This window comes from Cynocephalus volans, chromosome 7 (genome assembly GCF_027409185.1).
Source record: "Cynocephalus volans isolate mCynVol1 chromosome 7, mCynVol1.pri, whole genome shotgun sequence".
Taxonomy (NCBI): Eukaryota; Metazoa; Chordata; class Mammalia; order Dermoptera; family Cynocephalidae; genus Cynocephalus; species Cynocephalus volans.
The window spans coordinates 71682321-71699758 of NC_084466.1; the positions used below are offsets into that span (position 1 = coordinate 71682321).

Here is a 17438-nt window from a genome sequence, read left to right on the forward strand (position 1 = left end):
TAATAAATAATATATCTATTAATTGTTCTACTAGTTTTCCTCTCTCACCTGTATTCCAGTCTTTCTAGCTGCTTCATCTTTGATTAAAATTATGCTTAATTTTTCTGTAGAAAAACAATCTCCCTCAACAGTGATACCCCCTCAAACTATGCACACATGTGTCTCTTTCTGAATCTTCCTGAATCATCTACATCTGCTTCTTCAACTTTCTCATCAAACTTATTTATGCACTTCCCACAAGGTGACACTCACCCCACAAGTGATCTTGACCACGACTCCTCATTCTCTCTAATCTATTATCACACTGGGAAAAATCTATCTCCACAACATCTTTCTCAACTTTCTTCTTTCCCCTCCTGTATGTCATTATCCTAGCTCAGTTCACCATTATTTTTTCGTCTAGGTTTTCAGATTCTAGCCTCATTAGTGTTATATCTGCCATCCTATGCATTGCTGTTGGTAAAACAAAAGATCATTTTTTTATCATAGCATTTTGCTGAAGTCTGTTCTGACTTACCATTGCCTATCAAATGAAACACTTGCTCTTCATCTTTGTATTCAGTACTAAACTGCAAATATTTTTTTTGACTGAGCCTCTGCCTTGCTTCAGCCCCTGGCTCATATCACGTTTTTACCTTTCCTTTTTAGTTCACCCTGCTCCTTCGACAGGCAATGTTCTGCCTATCTACCCTTGGAATCAATCAAAAACTTTATAAAACTGTAAGAACCTTACAGACAATTTATTATAACTTCCTTATTTCCTTTGTGAAGGAACTGAATCAAGGAGGTTAAGACCTGGGCACAGAGCTGGGAGGGAAGAGAGATTCCTGACTGACCGCAAGGTCTGTGTATCCTACATTATGCTCCATTTCAGCCTTTCAGGATGATGTCAAATACTTCCTTTCCCATGGAATCTTTGTTCATCTACACAACTCAATACAAGCCATGCATCTTTTAACTCTTTTTCACCACCCTCTTCCCCTGCACCTGCTTCTTTGCTTGCATTATTTCTCTTATGAGACCACTCTTACCATATGTTGTGTTATGTTCATCTGCGTTCTTATGCCCTTTACTATTTTGAAAGCATCTTGAGCTCACAGCCTGCATCTTGCTCAATCTTTACCTCCATAGAGGCCTTAATAAATGCTCATTACATTACTTTAGATCACATTTTATTCCTTCCCAAGCATTTTCACTCGAAATAACTCAGCTAGATTTCATAACAGCTTTGCAAGGTAGCTGAGTATGTTATTCAGTTTACTTAGTAGCAATCAGCAGAAACTGACTTTGGCTGAATTAAACAAAGAAGAAATAAAAGATATTGGATTGCTCTCATAATTTTTGGGAAGGTTCAAACTCCAGGAAGACTGAAACTAAGGTTAAGAAAAGTGAACATGAACCAAAAGCTGAGGCCACCAGAAGCAAAAATCCTGCTTGGTGATGGTCTGGTGAGTATGGCACAGCAGCCACTGCTGGACACTGGGTCCTACGGGGGACACCACTACTATGGCCAGTGCCTGGCATGAGTCTGCAGTCCTGAAGCCACTGCCCCTGCTGCTCTTGGACTTGAGAGGTCACTGCATCCACTGATCGAATAAATTCTTCTCTGTCTCTGTCACTGCACATTCAAAGGTTGAGTCAGGACTGGATTATCCAAGCTTAAATTATAGGCCATGCTGTGGATGCCAAAGGCACGGGGAAAGAGAACATCTGGCCTCTGGCCTCTTGTTGTTTGTTGCTTTGCCTCCCATGGATTTCCCCTGGGTGCTGGAGCCACCAAAGATTACTCAAAGCCCATCTCTTCCGAGCAGTGAGAAGCCACCAAAGGGGGTTAATCTCCCAGAACCATCGAGATAGAGGCATTCCTCCCATCTGGGAAATTAACCATGAATTGGGGTTCTCTTCCCGCATTTATTCTCCAGACCAGGAAGTTACAGGAAGAGAACATAGGTGGGGTTTTGTCTAAGTACAGTTTAACAAGTTTAACAATAGAAGCTGGTAACATTCAGTAAGACAAGCAAGGTGACATTCTATAATGCAATTAAGTCAATCCAGTAACAAAAGCTTGATTTCAGCAAACATTCTCTTTTTACAGCAATTTCCCAGTATCTTTACATATCAATCAGCAACATGTCTGTCTTTGAGCCAGCAACCTTGCTGTGTTACAATTCTTTATCTTACAACAGAGATCAGAGCCTGGAGAAAATTTCCCATCCTTTGCAAGGTCAATATTTGAAACTGCAAGGCTTTGGAAAGCCAGGCCCTGTGAAGTACATTTGCTTTATGCATACTCCACACTGTTCAGTGGCTTCCCTTACCACTAAGAGTCCTACTGTGGGGGTTTCTCACCTAGAGGAAAGAGGTTTACCTTCAAGGGAGCCAAACACAACCACTGCTCACTGTAGCAGGATACGTATCAATATCGCCATTTTATATTTGAGAACACACAGAAATCTCAGGGTTTAGTGATTTTTTTCAAGTTTGCATAACGATGACAAGATCTGAGTTAAAATAAATTAGATTAAATAAAATCTAATTAAATAATTAGAATTCAAGTCATCTAACTACTACTTTACCAGTGGTTTGTTCTTCTTTCTTTTATGTCCTGAAAATATGCCAGGCTTTGCTTTTAAGCATAGCTGTCAAAACCTTCCTACTTTTTCCTTACTCAGTGAATGGTGACTGAGCACTTCAGAGAGGAGGAAGAGGTTCCTTGGGGGCCTTATCTTCTGACAGGCTTTGGTGATGGGGATCACAGGATGTGCACAATTGGAAACATACTCAATCCACACACTTGTGAAAACTCATCTTGTTGAGGAGAGTCATAAATGGAAGAGGGAATGGGGCGAGGCCAGGTCATTGTGGCTGCAGAGATCTGAGCTGAGCCAGCAATAAAAATTCAGTGTGGCCTGAGGTTCTGCCTGGAATCCTTGACTTGGCACCCTTTGAAAAAGTTTAATTTTCCCAAATGATTGGCCGTGCCACTTGTTAAGATCCTTTTGAAGCCTATGATCCTGGGGCATTAATATCTATGGATTTTCCATCTGTAAGTTTTCAAACAAAACTCACAGCACAGTGGAATGTAAACACAGTGAATTCAGGAGACCACCACTCAGGTGATTCCAGAAAACTAAATGAAGAACAAATAAGGAAAGCAACTCTTCCTCTTCTGGAATATAAATTTTAAAAGTTCATTTTATTTTATTTTATGGAATTACTTCTGTGGGTTTCTTAGAGCAATCCTGTTTTTAAATCTTACTAATAGACCTTCAATGAAGAAGCCACAATGTCCTTGGGAGATACAATATGACATTTAACACAAGCCCCCCCAAAGCAGAATGCTCTCTCCTGTCTACTTAAGTGAATGAAGTTCTATAAAGCAGAGTAATCTAAGGATTAAAACTTAAATTAGAAAAAAAAAAAAACTATCTAATTTTAATGAGACTAATAGAGCACACACTTTTAGAGGGAGAAAAAAAAAAAAACCCTTATTTTCATACCTTCAAAACAGAATTATAAACCGTAACATAGAGAAGCAACTGCAGATTTATTTTCAGGAATTATTGTTTAAGATGAATCAGTTCTCGAGAATGATTTTATTGATAGATCACATAAAATTTCCCTAAAATATTCTTTTTCTTTTCTTTTTTGTTTATCAATTAATCTCAGACTCCATTTTTCAGTAATTTTCTAGCTCCGACCTAGAAAGACGCCTGCCTTTTTCATGCCAGTGCCCTATCTGGGCTCTCAAGCAATGTTCCCAGATTGCTCCCGCCAGGTTACCCTTGTTATATTTTGGAAGGTACCCCAACTTCCACTTCCCCATCTCCTGCCTTCCTGTCTAGACTTCAGAGTTTAACTTTGCCATGTTGGATAGATGGACATTGGCTGCTGCTAAAAATCTAATGACAGATAGCTTGCTATTCCAGGTGGAAATCAGGCTCATTACTGAAAATCTGTAATTATTAGCAAGTCAACCTTCTATAAAGCTGAAAACTGCCTCCTTGTGAGTTCATCTATTCTCTTCTACAGCGTGAAATGAAGTCTATCTACTCCCTCTTCCACATGACAGCTCTTCAGGTATGTGAGGTCTGTTATCTTTTCTTCAGACTAAATAGAGCTGCTTAGCTCTTCTGTTTCTTGAGGCATGTTTCTCAGAACCCTCTCCATTTTGTTTGCTCTGGTTTATAGTGTCTCCTTTAAAAGATGGCACCAAGACTAAGAACACTAGCTTTTTATGAGATTGAATAACTGATAGATACCTGAGCTGAGATTGGAATCTGGGTAATATAGATCCAGTGACTGGGTTCTTCCCTACTAGATACTCCTGTCTATCAACACTATGTCTCCATCATTTGTGGTTCAAAGCTATAGCAAAGTAAAATAAACTCAATTACCCTGTTAAACACGTTTTGAAACAGCAGAAGGAAATTAATTGGAAAGATGTCTAGCTACATTTTTACCTCTTAAATGCTCAGGAAAACAAATGAAACAACAACAAAGTTAAAAAGGAAAAGAAAAAAAAGACAGTAAGGCTAAGTTATAGAGGGTATATATATATATATATATATATATGGTTACTAGACTTGTTGAAAAGGAATTAGTTTATTATTAGTATATTATTAGTATATTAGTTAGCTCCCAGTGGGAAGAGAATATTTTTATCCCATTGAAATAGTTATTGCAATTTCAAGAATTTATCCTAGGAACTTATCCAAAGGTGAAATGAATGCTATATAAAGATGTTTATGGAATTATTATTGATCAAAGAAAAAAGGCACAAAGAAAAACTAAATGTCTAAAAAAATGAAAAGGTAAGTTAAAAGTTAATATATTGATTCTTTATATTGGTATGTATGTGTTTAAAATAATTGCATGAGGAAGCAACATGGAAAATTAATAACATTAAGTATGTGTACCTATGATTGCAACATACAAAAGTAAAACATATGGAAAAGAACTGGAGGAATATGTAAAAAGGAAAATCATTCTTGGGCTATACCAATGGATTTCTTTTTTTCTTTCTTTTTAGTTCATACATTTGTTGAATTTATAACAAAATAAATTTCAGAATTAAAGAGTTTATTTAGGTTTGTCTTAAAAGCAGCACCAAAGTCTTTTGAAAGGTAAAATGGAATGCTCACTCTTGAACTGAGCTAGTGCAATTCAACATGCTTAAGATGGTTGCTTAAAACAGATATTGATCAGGCTATTGTATTATGAACTGTAATTCTTTCTCTCACTTCTCTTAATACATAGTCTCCTACCTTAATAATAATTGTTATAATAAGAAAAGCATATATGATTGCTTTATCTATGAGCTAAATTTTGAATCATTGCTGCCAGAAATCTACACATTTTCTCACCTGTTGTAAAGCATCATGTGGGCTACTTTTACCATATTTATAACCTTCACAGTGTTAGGAGAGTAAAGAACTTGTCTTGGAGGGCACAAAATGGAGCATGATAGTGATGATGTGCATATATCTTTACTCAATTAATTTATTTATGTAAGAGTAAAAGTTTTTCAATAAAAAGCAAATTCAAAATAACATTATTTATTGGGCTTACAAAACTCCAGAGGATATTATTTATGTGGCACACTATCTTCAATACAGCGTAGTATTGGAAATAATTTGGAGATTGCTGATTCAGTTATTTAATAATTTCTAAAGTTGAGTACAAGAGGGCTTATTAAGTCTCTTTTGTCTTCCTAGCTTTATATACATTCTATTGGTGTGTGACTTTAGGAAAGATAATTTCTCTTCTTGCCTAGATTATTTTTTAAAAAACAGTTTTTAATAGAACAAGTATAATCATAACCTTGTGATAAGGACTAATATGTTTATATGTTGTTTTTAAAAATAATGCCAATATCCCAAGATTTTGAGTAAAAATATGTATGTATCTCAGACTTTTTCCAAATAATTCATACTGAAGTTTAATTATGTAATGAACTAACCAATCAGCGGTACTTAAATGTGTCAATATAATATGCACTATTTAATTTTTTACATGTAATTAAAACTGTGCAATTAGATTTGTTATTGAAATATCACACACAAGGGAATTTATATATATTTTTTATATATCATATAGTATACGTATATATATATTATTATAAGGAATTGGCTTACATAATTATCAAGTTTAAGTTCCATAATCTGTTGTCTGCAAGGTGGAGGCCCTAGAGAACTGGTGATATAGTTCTAGTCCAAGTCCAAAGGCCTAAGAACCAGCTCAAATACAGTAGTCAGGCAGAGAGTGATCTCTTCCTTACCCCACGTTTTGTCCTATTCAGGCCTCCAATGGATTGAATGAGGCCCACCTACGCTGGGGAGGGCAACCTGCCTTACCCAGTCTATCAATTCAGTTATTAATTTCATCCAGAAACACTCTCACAGACACACTAAGAATAATGTTTAACCAAATATTTGCGCATCCCACGGCCCAATCAAGTTGATGCATAAAATTAATCATTAAAAGTTCACCCCTTGTCCTCTTGCTGCCCATATACATCTCCTTAAACCATGCATAATCTCCAAATAAAGATAATAATAAAGTCATAATTCTGCTTAACATGATACAACTATTCTGCATACAACTGGAAACTGCCTAACGTCTCCAGAAGTAAAGTTTTTGAGTGATGTGAAATTAACAGTACTCAAATACTATAATATAAAATCAATTCATCTTATGTTACATGGTAAGGGAATAAGAGAGGAGAGAAAAAGTTATTTGCTACACATACATACACACACACAGATGTATTTATAGGAAAATAAGGAGGAAATTCTTATGACAGTTACATTCCTCATTTCTGCAACTGTTCATGTGGCCATAGCTGGTATTTATAACTATCTTTTTTTCTGACAACTCCTTCTGGATTTCTCACCTGGTCATGGTTGTTTATCATGGTGGTGGGGTGACCCACATATTCATTCCTAAAGAGTCTGAGTCATTAGTAGTTCTGCCTAGTTTGGGTTGTTGTAGTTTTCCATTGAACTTAATCACAGGATATAGTAATACTAAGAGATATCCTAAGAGATCTTCTGTATTGCAGACATACTCTTCCTTACATCCATTGTGGAATAGTAGACCAATTTCCTCTTGGTTTCAAGATCAATCACCCCAGACAATGCACAGTGACTCCCTTCTTCCTTGTTGTTCAGAGGCATGAAAACTCCAAGTGGCCAGGTGGAAGTCTTAAGCTCCAGTTCTATGGAAACATTGTGTCTCCTGGTGGAAGCATTGTTGCCTTTAAAACTAAGACCTGTAGGCCAGCAGAGAATAAGATTATGGGAACAAGAAACAGAAATTTTGCTAGCAGGTTGCCAGGTGTAACAGTGAGTAATGCCACTCTAATTTCTATCCGTTGATTTCTGGACCCCTGTGAATCTTAACTATGGAAGAAGCAACGTCATGTATTGGATGTTGATTCAGAGCATAGTCTTCTGGAGAACTTTGCTGCAGCCTTGCAAGATATCACCACCTAGCTGGTGATATAACTGATTCTGTCAATTCAGCTGCTTCAGGATGGTGGGGAAAATGGTAAGACTGTAAATTCTGTGAGACTGGGCCCATTGCCACCCTCCTTTTGCTGTGAAGAGAGTTCCTTTATCAGAAGCTGTATGGAATACCATGATAATGGATAAGACATCTGAAAGTCCACGGATGGTAGTTTTAGAGGAAGCATTGCAAGCAGGGAAGGTGGAGTAATTATATATTTTAACAAGAACAAAACACTGCTCTTTCCATGATGAAAGTGGTCCAGTGTAATTAGCCATGAGCAGCTGGCTGACACCCTGAAGAACAGTGCCACAATGGGGACTTAGTACAGATCTCTACTGCTGGCAGATTTTGCACTCAGTAGTGGACAAAGCCAAGTAAGCCTCCATTAGTGGAAGTCCATGTTCCTGAGCCCATGTATAACACCATCCTTGCCACCATAGCCAGTTAGTTTATGAGCCCATTGGACAATGACATGGGTGGCTGTGGCAATAGACTGACTGGTATCCATAGAACAGGATCTACTTGATTATTGAAATCCTTCTCTGCTGAGGTCATACTTTGGTGCACATTTACATGGAACACAAATATCTTCACTAACTATCTATATCCCTCTTCCCCAAATTTCCTTGTCATCAAGTTTCTAATCATGTCCATTCCAGGTCCCTGACTACCAAACTATGGGCCACAGCCCATGAGTCAATATATAATTGCACATCTGGCTATTTCTTCTTCCAAGCAAAGTGACAAACTAGGTGCACCTCTTGAAATTCTGCCCACTGAGAGGACTTCTCTTCATTGTTATCTTTCAAGTATATTCCAGAATGAGGCTATAGTGCTACTCCTGTCCACTTTTGGTTGGGGCCTGCATATCATGCAAAATCATCTGTAAACCAGGCCAGAGTCCTCTCCCTCTGCCAACTGGTTGTAGGGAACTCCCCATGAATCTATAGGTACAAACTGGGAGAGAGAAGGCAGCATATCAGGGGTTGGGATCATGGGTATTTGGTCACTTCTTCATATAACTTCCTCGTGCCTTCAGGGCCTGCTCATGCTCGATCATGTATACCACTTCCATTTGATGATGGGGTACTGCTGTGCACACCCAAGTATATGGCTTGGTGGGTCAGAAAACACTCAGTTCACGATGGGCAGCTGAGGCTGCATTGAAACTTTATGGCCCATGGTTAAGTGTTCAGTTTCTACTAAGGCTTAGTAGCAGGCTAAGGGGTTGTTTCTCAAAAGAAGAGTAGTTATCTGCAAAGGATCTCTTGCAAAGATTTTCTGTAAACCCTTAAGGGCCTTCCCTAAGATTCACCTATAGGGTGAATGTCTCCAAACAGCATCCCCATCTGCCATCAACACTTTAAGTACTAAACACCTAGGCTATATGGTATAGCCTATTGCTCATAGGCTACAAACGTGTACAACATGTTACTGTACTGAATACTGTAGGCAATTGTAATACAATGGTAAATATTCATGTATCTAAACATATCTAAATTTTAAAAAATGGTAAAAAAATACGGTATTATAATCTTAATAATCTTATGGGACCACTGTCCTGTATGTGGTCCATCATTGACTGAAACATCGTAATGCAGCACATGACTATAATTTTATACACAAGGTTAAGTTCTTTGGATCTTAGTGTTATACTATTATGCTAAAAATACTGGACTCTGATTGTGGAGAATAGTTGTAATGTCTCAAATTCCAATGAGCATTTTTTTCCAGTTCTTTGCACTATTATTATAGATTTTGGAAAAATATAATTACAATATTTTGAAATGTGTACCCCGCCACTTATGTTCTAGAAGTAACCTTCTTAACTATGTAGCCAAACAAGTACTTTTGGCACATTTATACTTATTCTTCCTAATGCCTAAAGATTCCTACATGTTGATGTCTGTCTGGCTGTGTATTTAAGTACAGCTTTAAAATGTGGGCAGATTATGTTTGTAAAAATATGCAGTTAAGCTAGGTAAGTCTTAACCCAGGAAAATATGTATTATTGGGTTCTGTGTTTTATCTAGAAACATATTGCTTGTATAAATATGCTGATACAGGTATACGATATAAAGAGGAAGATTGCATTTTTACCATTGGCCATGTGTGTTCCTCACAGTGTGTAGCTCACAACACTCAACATTATGTTCCCAGATGTGCTACTTTGGGAACATAGAGCTATTTCTTCTAAAATAGTGTCTTAGATGCTGGGTCTACTATCCCGGCCCCCGTAGGAGAGCTATTTAAGGAAAAATAGAAATACACACACATATACACATATAATATATAAATATATATTGTATATAATAGAAATATTAAAAAGTTTATAAAACATTTCTTACTTTGAGTTAGCATTACTATGAAGTCATCTGGGAATTTATGTGACTAAAAGTACTTGTGTTTTATAACTATGAATACCCACATATTTCACAAGTGTTCTGGATAATATTAGATAGGGGAAAACCAGTCTATTAAAAGAACCAATTAATGTCTCCAAATGAAAGTGGATTCTAAATATGGTTTCTTTCTTGGAATATGTTGCATATCCCTAATACTGGTGATGTAAACAAAAGAAAATAACATTTGGAACATCAGAGTTCATTTGACTCCTCCAACATAACACGGTTATTTCCTTTTTTCAATGTCACTGAAATGACACTAGGTTTTAGTAATGGAAAAGTCTGGCTCTCAACAATTTTATGAGAAGTGGTGGCTCCGATTTACATAAGTTCTTACGAACTAGCGATAAAAAGGCAGAGGGCCAGCCGGTGGCTCACTAGGGAGAGTGTGGTGCTGGTAACACCAAGGCCATGGATTTGGATCCCTGTATAGGGATGGCTGGTTAGCTCACTTTGGAGAGTGTGGTGCTGACAACACCAAGTAAGGGTTAAGATCCCCTTACTGGTCATTTAAAAAAAACAAAAAGTCAGGCAGTCCAGTAGAGGCATGTCAAGCAGAATATTCCACTTTGCTGATGGCATTCTGCATAAGCGGCTCAGCAACAGTCATATGTTATGTGTATAATGCCAGTCAGCTGGGGCAGGGATTCTGTGCTCTGTGTTCATCCCTCCGTAGGCTGACTTAAATGACAGGCAGTACCCAGGGCATACTGACTTTATGAGACAATGAATCCATCACGGGGCAGCTTCTCCTGGGAGGGAGAGTGGTAACTAGAGCCCATCACAGAGGCATAGAGACCCTTAGGGTAACAGGATGACTTGTTCTTCTCAAAGAAATAAGAAGTAATACTTCCTTTTTTGTGGGGTGCTGGTGGGGGCAGCATGTTCTCTTCTTATTTTAGGAAAGTAAGAAAGAACATTAGGGTTGAGGCAGACAGTAGCTGGTTCATAACATTATATGATTCACAGCAATTACTCAGAAGGTTTGTCAAATAAATGTTGCATAAATGTTCTAGATGCTTGAGTCATAAAGATAAACAAACAAACACACAAAAATCCCTGCCTAAGAAGCTCACTACTTCACTGGGGAGAATGGCAAACTAACAAACAGTGAAAAAACAATGCAGTACAAATTCTATATGCCCTGGGTGCAAGGGAAGAAGGATAAAGGGAAACCTCATTTCTGCCCATGGGGAGATCTGGGTGAGATGTTTTCAAGTGAAGACGCAAACTCAAACAAGCTGTAGGAAAGGGATTCATATACATTCATCAGGTAGAGAGGTTGGATGGGCATTTCATCGCTGACCCCAATGCCCTCCTGACTGATTTCAGACACTTGCTGGGGAACTCAACTTGACACCCGCTCTGCTGAGCTCCCAGTTACAGAAATGTCTTGGAGCATGTGCTCATTTCCACTTGGATCAATACAACCAGTGCCCTCTCATTCTGTTGTGTGCTAATGTTCTGCTTTAAGCTTTGTTTGCAATGCCCAAATTTTCTGCTTAGCTCTGCTCATGTTCTGTGTAGCTTGATCTCCTGCTCTGTGCCAATTTTTTGATAATGAAGTTCTTTTCACTTTCCCAGCTTCAAGAATAAGAGCTGATGATAATCGTCACTGTCAGACAACCCCATGGTGACAGGTGCATCATAACTTGAAAAAACACTATAATATTTAGGGAGATATGTGTTGCATTGAGTTAGAAGCATTTATCTATGCATTCAAAGCAATTAATCTTGCATACTTCTGCACTCTGAAAGAGTGAAATTGTTGAGGTAATTCTTACTGGAGAGTCAACTGTGAATTCTTTCTTTTAGAATCCCTTTTCCTTATCTCACAATTTGGAAGATTGTTCAAAAAACCTCTGATGAGTGACTCTTGCATGCCACATACTGTTCTGGCTGCAAAAGAATAAAGTTACTAAATTGACCCTCGCCTTGCTTCTTGCACTGACTAGCTCAGTCATTCTCAGCCAGGGGTGATTTTGGCCCCCAAAGGGGCATTTGGCAATATTTGGAGACATTTTTGGTTCTTACAATTGGGGGAGGGGCATGTTCCTACTGGTATCTAGTGGGTAGAGGCCAGGGATGCTGCTGAATGTCCTACAATGCACAGGACAGCTTACTCACTTTCTGTCCATCTGTCCATTGATCCATTGATCCATCCCTACATGCATTCATATATTTATCCAAGTGTGATAAGTGTATTTTCTGTGTCAGGCAGTGGGAAAGCCACTATAACAAACACAAATTCAACCTCTTCCCTAATGAAGCCTATTGTTCAATGGTGGCTACTGATAAGAAAATAGACCATTGCAATGTAGACTGTCAAGAGATTATGATGCAACCACTTAGTAAATAAAACAAAAACCACAAAGGTGAGTTTGTTTACTGGAGTAAAGGAGAACTATGTTGGTCAGGCACAGTCACTCTGGGCAGAGCAGACAATATAGTTTGGGAGATGAATGAAGTTTAGGGTTTGGTAGATTTTCAGGAGTGGTTGACAGCATCTGTAGATGCATAGTTGTAAAAATGAGGCTACTATGCACTGGTTGACACTTAGAGGCAAGTTTAGAGGACTGAATCTGAGTCTGTATCTGCCTGGCTGATTCCAGATTGGCAAGGATTTACTGAGTGTTGGCTTGGAAAAGGGTGTTCCCTGAAATAAGTTGTCATGGATTAAACTGAATTTAAGCAAGTCTGGTGGCTACTCATTACCATGGCTACAGAACAGTAAGTCTTTTACTAGGAATATAAGTTTTTTTAAAAAAAATTCACTTGTCTTAACAAGTTCAAAGATTTGTCATGTTTGTCTTTTTTTTTCATTTTTTTCTTTTTTTTTCAGATATGATGATGGGGTGAGCAGGGGAGAGAGGGAAGGGAGAAAAGGAGGAATTGGTAAAGGGACACGAAAATTAACTACATTGTATATTCATAAATTAAAAATAATAATAATTAAAAATGAAACTTCATTGAACAACAACAACAACAAATTTCAAATGAGATTCACTCATGATCAGATATTTATGCTTTTGTGTCCTTTGATTTTTATTTCCTGTGTCTTGGTTACAACTATAGAATTAGCATAAAAAGTTGAAGAGAGGATTTCACTTTTGATAACCTCTAAAATCTCTTCCCACAATCAGCTAGACAAGTCAATATTTAGACTAGAGCCATCAGTTTTTAGTACAAGGTCATCATGATCTGAAAGTGCGGGGTTTATATGGGTTGTAGATGAATATCTTTTCCGAAATAGAGCATTTCTTTATTTCTCCCCCAGCTTTATTAAGGTTTAATTAGCAAATAAAAATTATATACAACTTGATGTTTTGATACATTGTGAAATAATTATATCAAACTAATTAACATACCCATCACTTCATATACTTGCTTTTTTGTTTTATTTGTGTGTGTTGAGAATATTTAAGGTCTACTCTCTTAGCTATTTCCAAGTATATAATACATTATTATTAAGTACAGTCTCCATGTTGTACAATAGATCTCCTGCTTGTAACTGAAACTTTACATCCTTTGACCAACATATCCCCTCCCCCCAGTCCCTGGAAACTACCATTCTGCACTGTGTTTCTATGAGTTTGATATTTTTAGATTCCACATATAAATGAAAACATGCAGTACTTGTCTTTCAGTGCCTGGGTTATTTCATTTAACACAAATGTCCTCTAGGTTCATTCATGCTGTTGCAGATTTTCTTCTTTTTATAGCTAAATAGTATTCCATTGTGTATATATACCACATTTTCTTAATCCATTTATCCATCAAATGGACACATAGATTGTTTCCATATCTAGGCTACTGTGAATAATAAGGCAATGGATATGGGAATAAAGATATTTCTTTGACATCTGATTTCATTTCCTTTGGATATATACTCAGAAGTGGAATTGCTGAGTCATATGGTAGTTCTATTTTTAATTTTTTGAAGAACCTCTATACTGTTCTCTATATTGACTACACCAATTTACATTCCCACCAACAGAGCAAAAGGGTTCCCTTTTCTCCACATCTGTGCCAACTCTTGTTACCTTTTGCCTTTTCGATAATAGGTATTCTCACATTTATGAGGTGATATTGCATTAATTTTCATTTAATTTGCATTTTCCTGATGATTAGTGATGAACATTTTTTAAAATGCCTGTTGGACATTTGTATGTCTTCTTATGAGAAATATCTATTCAGGTCCTTTGCCCATTTTTTAATCAGTTTGTTTTCTTGCTGTTGATTTTTTTGAGTCCCTTATATATTTTGAACATTAACTCCTTCTCAGATGTATGGTTTGCAAATATTTTCTCTCACTCCATACATTGACTCTACTCTGTTGATTGTTTCTTTTACTGTGCAGGCGATTTTTTAGTTTGTTGCAATTCCATTTGTTTAATTTTGCTTTTGTTGCCTATGTTTTTGAAATTATATTAAAAAAATCACTGCCCAGTTCAAGGTCATGGAGTTTTCCCCTGTGTTTTCTTTTAATAGTTTTGCAGTTTAGGGTCTTAAGTTTGAATCTTTAGTTCATTTTGAGTTGACTTTTCTTTATGGTGTGAGATAAAGGTCCAATTTCATTCTTTTGTATGTGGATATCCAGTTTTCCCAACACCATTTATTAAAAAGACTATCCTTTTTCCATTGTATGTTCTTGACAACTTTGTTGAAGATCAATTAACCATAATGTGGGAATTTATTTCTGGGCTCTCTATTCTGTTCCATTGGTCAATATGTCTATTATTCCATTACCATAGTGTTTTGATAATTATAGCTTTGTAGTATATTTTGAAATAAGGTGGTGTGATACCTCTAGCTTTGTTCTTTTTGCTCGATATTGCTTTGGCTACTTTGCGTCTTCTGCGGTTCCATAAAAATTTTTGGATTGTTTTTTCCATTTCTGCAAAAAATGCCATCAAAATTTTGATAAGGATTGCATTTAATCTATAGATCACTTTCATTTATAATTTAATTTATTTGAATCACCTTTCTTTTTTAAAAGTGACTGAAACTAAATATTTATTGATTTTGTTCTTTTCATAAAGCCAACTCTTAGTTTCACTAATTTTTTTTTCTAATTTCTAGTCTTAGGATATTAAGATATTAAGCCCATCACTGAATATTAATTTTTGTCATTCAGGATGCAAACTCAAGTGTGTAAAAGGAACTTGACTGTAAAAGTAAATGTCACAGCAAAGAGAGTCACGTTCATGTACTGTTACACTGCCATGAGAGAAATTTAGAATTTTCTTTTCTTTTCTTTTTTTGAGAGAAAAGGATTCCAGAAAATATTATGAGCAAAGCTTTGACTTTTGCAGAACAAAGAGCTGGAGATATAGGAAGGAAGAGAGGGTAAGGTGCCTATCAATGAAATGTGTCCCTCTCCCTGAAAAATCAGCAAATATTCAGTGATGATAGTGTTACACAGAGCTAACTCACCACCCTATTTATACTAATATATTTATATGCACAATGATTTGTATCTGATAAGTTTTCTTATTCAGAAGTTTTGAGTGTTTTTAAAGGCCATCAGCTTTTAAAGGCAATTATTATTTAATGCATGTTTTAATGCATGGAGAGAAAAAGCTACTATAAGACAAAAGGTAGAAACTATGCATTTTGCTCCTACCTCTCTCTCTCTCTCTCTCTCTGTCTCTTTGTCTGTGTGTCTTCCTGTTTCAACATTTCCATGCCACCCTGCTCCAAAAACAGGGCAAGTCTGGGAAGTAGTGTTTAGTGTTTCACTGTAGATGAAACACTGTAGATGTTCAATGTTTCACTTTTGGTGAGTGTGGTTCTAATGAACTTACTTCTTTGTATAACATGATAAGAGGTGTTATGTCCTGTGGGGACCATGAAGGTGCCCTGGTCAGTTCTCTCTTCAAGAGAACCTGCTGCAGGGAGCAGACTGGTTGATAGCCTTCTGCTTCTGTCTCTTTGGATCAACCACATGCCTGGCCATGGCCCCCGGGCAGCTCCCAGCCAATGACTCAGTAGGATAGGGGTACTAATACCGGCTCATTCCTGCCCAATTTGGGATTCCTCTTACAGGCAATTTTTGGATAAAGGATTCTCCATTGGTCCGGTTAAAACTTTTTCAGAACTGTGCTGTGATCTGAGGTTCTTCCTGCCCAATGCTTCTCTGCCCCATCTGACACTTATGGAACTGCTTCCAGATCTGAAGGTTCTCTGCCTTTTCTTTCCTCTCCCTCCATCCTTCACAGGCTGATGAAGTGTATCGTCACTGCCCCCAGTGTATCTCTTGTTTGTCTAGGCTGTCTTAGTATCTGTTTCTTGGAAGAGCTGATATGTACCCCTTGGTTATGGCTACAGTGATGTGTGGGTACATTATCAGCAAACCCAAACCTTGATTATTTTCCTACCATTTTCATTGTTGCTCTAAGGAAGTGCTGATGATGGCAACTGCTGTTCCTCCAGGTCCCTTAATATCTATATTCTAAATTCTGCTCAAATCCAAGTCTCCTCATTCAGTGTGGGGGTGGGGGAGGGCCACCCCAATCCCAAGTGAGGTGTCACCTAGGGAGTGTCAGCAGTTAGTGGGCACCAGTATAGACATCACAGGGAATGGAGAGAAGGACTCAGTCTAAGGCATAACAAGCAAGAGTATGAATATTTGGTTCTGGCAGGTTATGGGGGGTAACTTTCTTGGGGGAAGAGAGGTTACTGTTACTATAATTTTACTTGATTCTCATAGGCTACCATGGCAGTCGGACCATTTATAATTCTACGTTTCTTTCACTCCATGCTCGCCAATACTTTTCCAGCTAGTGCTTTCCTTGTATTTCTAAAAAACAAACAAATTTTTTTTTTTGATTTCTGAATAGGCTTTGTTGTGCTGATCTGGTTATTTCTCTTTCATGCAGCAATTATTAACTCATTTTGCATAGTATGAACCTCTAGGACAATTTTATAAGGGTTATTGGCCCCTTCCCAGTAAACTGCACATCTGCACATTTGCACAAAAGCTTGTTTGCAGTTTCAGGAAGTTCATGGATGGCAACTTCACACCTCCCTATTTTATCCATGAGGTCCAGGCACTCATGGATCTTAGATCTAGAACCTCTGCTCTATAGAAACTGAAACCATTCATGCTATCTTGATTTTCTCTGATTCTCTTTTCTCTTCTTCCTTCCAGAAGATTTTGAATTTTAAACTATTAAACCAAAGTTGATCAATGTCAGAACATTCCTATTAAAAAACCTTTGATATTTTTGTAAGTGTACTCAATAAAAAATCTGTTTGCCCTGTCATTCAGCTTCAGTGCAGCTGATGTAGACATTCAAATGAAAATTAAAAATATAAAAATATTGTGTGAAAATAACATGGACTTTTACAGAAAGTAAGTTGCCCACCCCCCCCTTTTTTTTGGCTCAGCTTGTGTTAACTTGGTGTTTTCACTGATTTACTTCGTTATTGTGGGCAAATCACTTAACTTTAGGTCTCTTGCCTGTCCCCCCAAGTGGGAAAACTTCTTTACATCACCAGGTGGCTGGCACTGTCTGT

General features: G+C 37.4%; 1 pseudogene; it reads left to right on the forward strand.

Moving 5' to 3' along the window:
* Positions 1-1394: 1394 nt before the first annotated feature.
* LOC134381661 (thioredoxin-dependent peroxide reductase, mitochondrial-like) overlaps positions 1395-17438 on the forward strand; it is an 83513-nt pseudogene continuing 67469 nt past the window's right edge.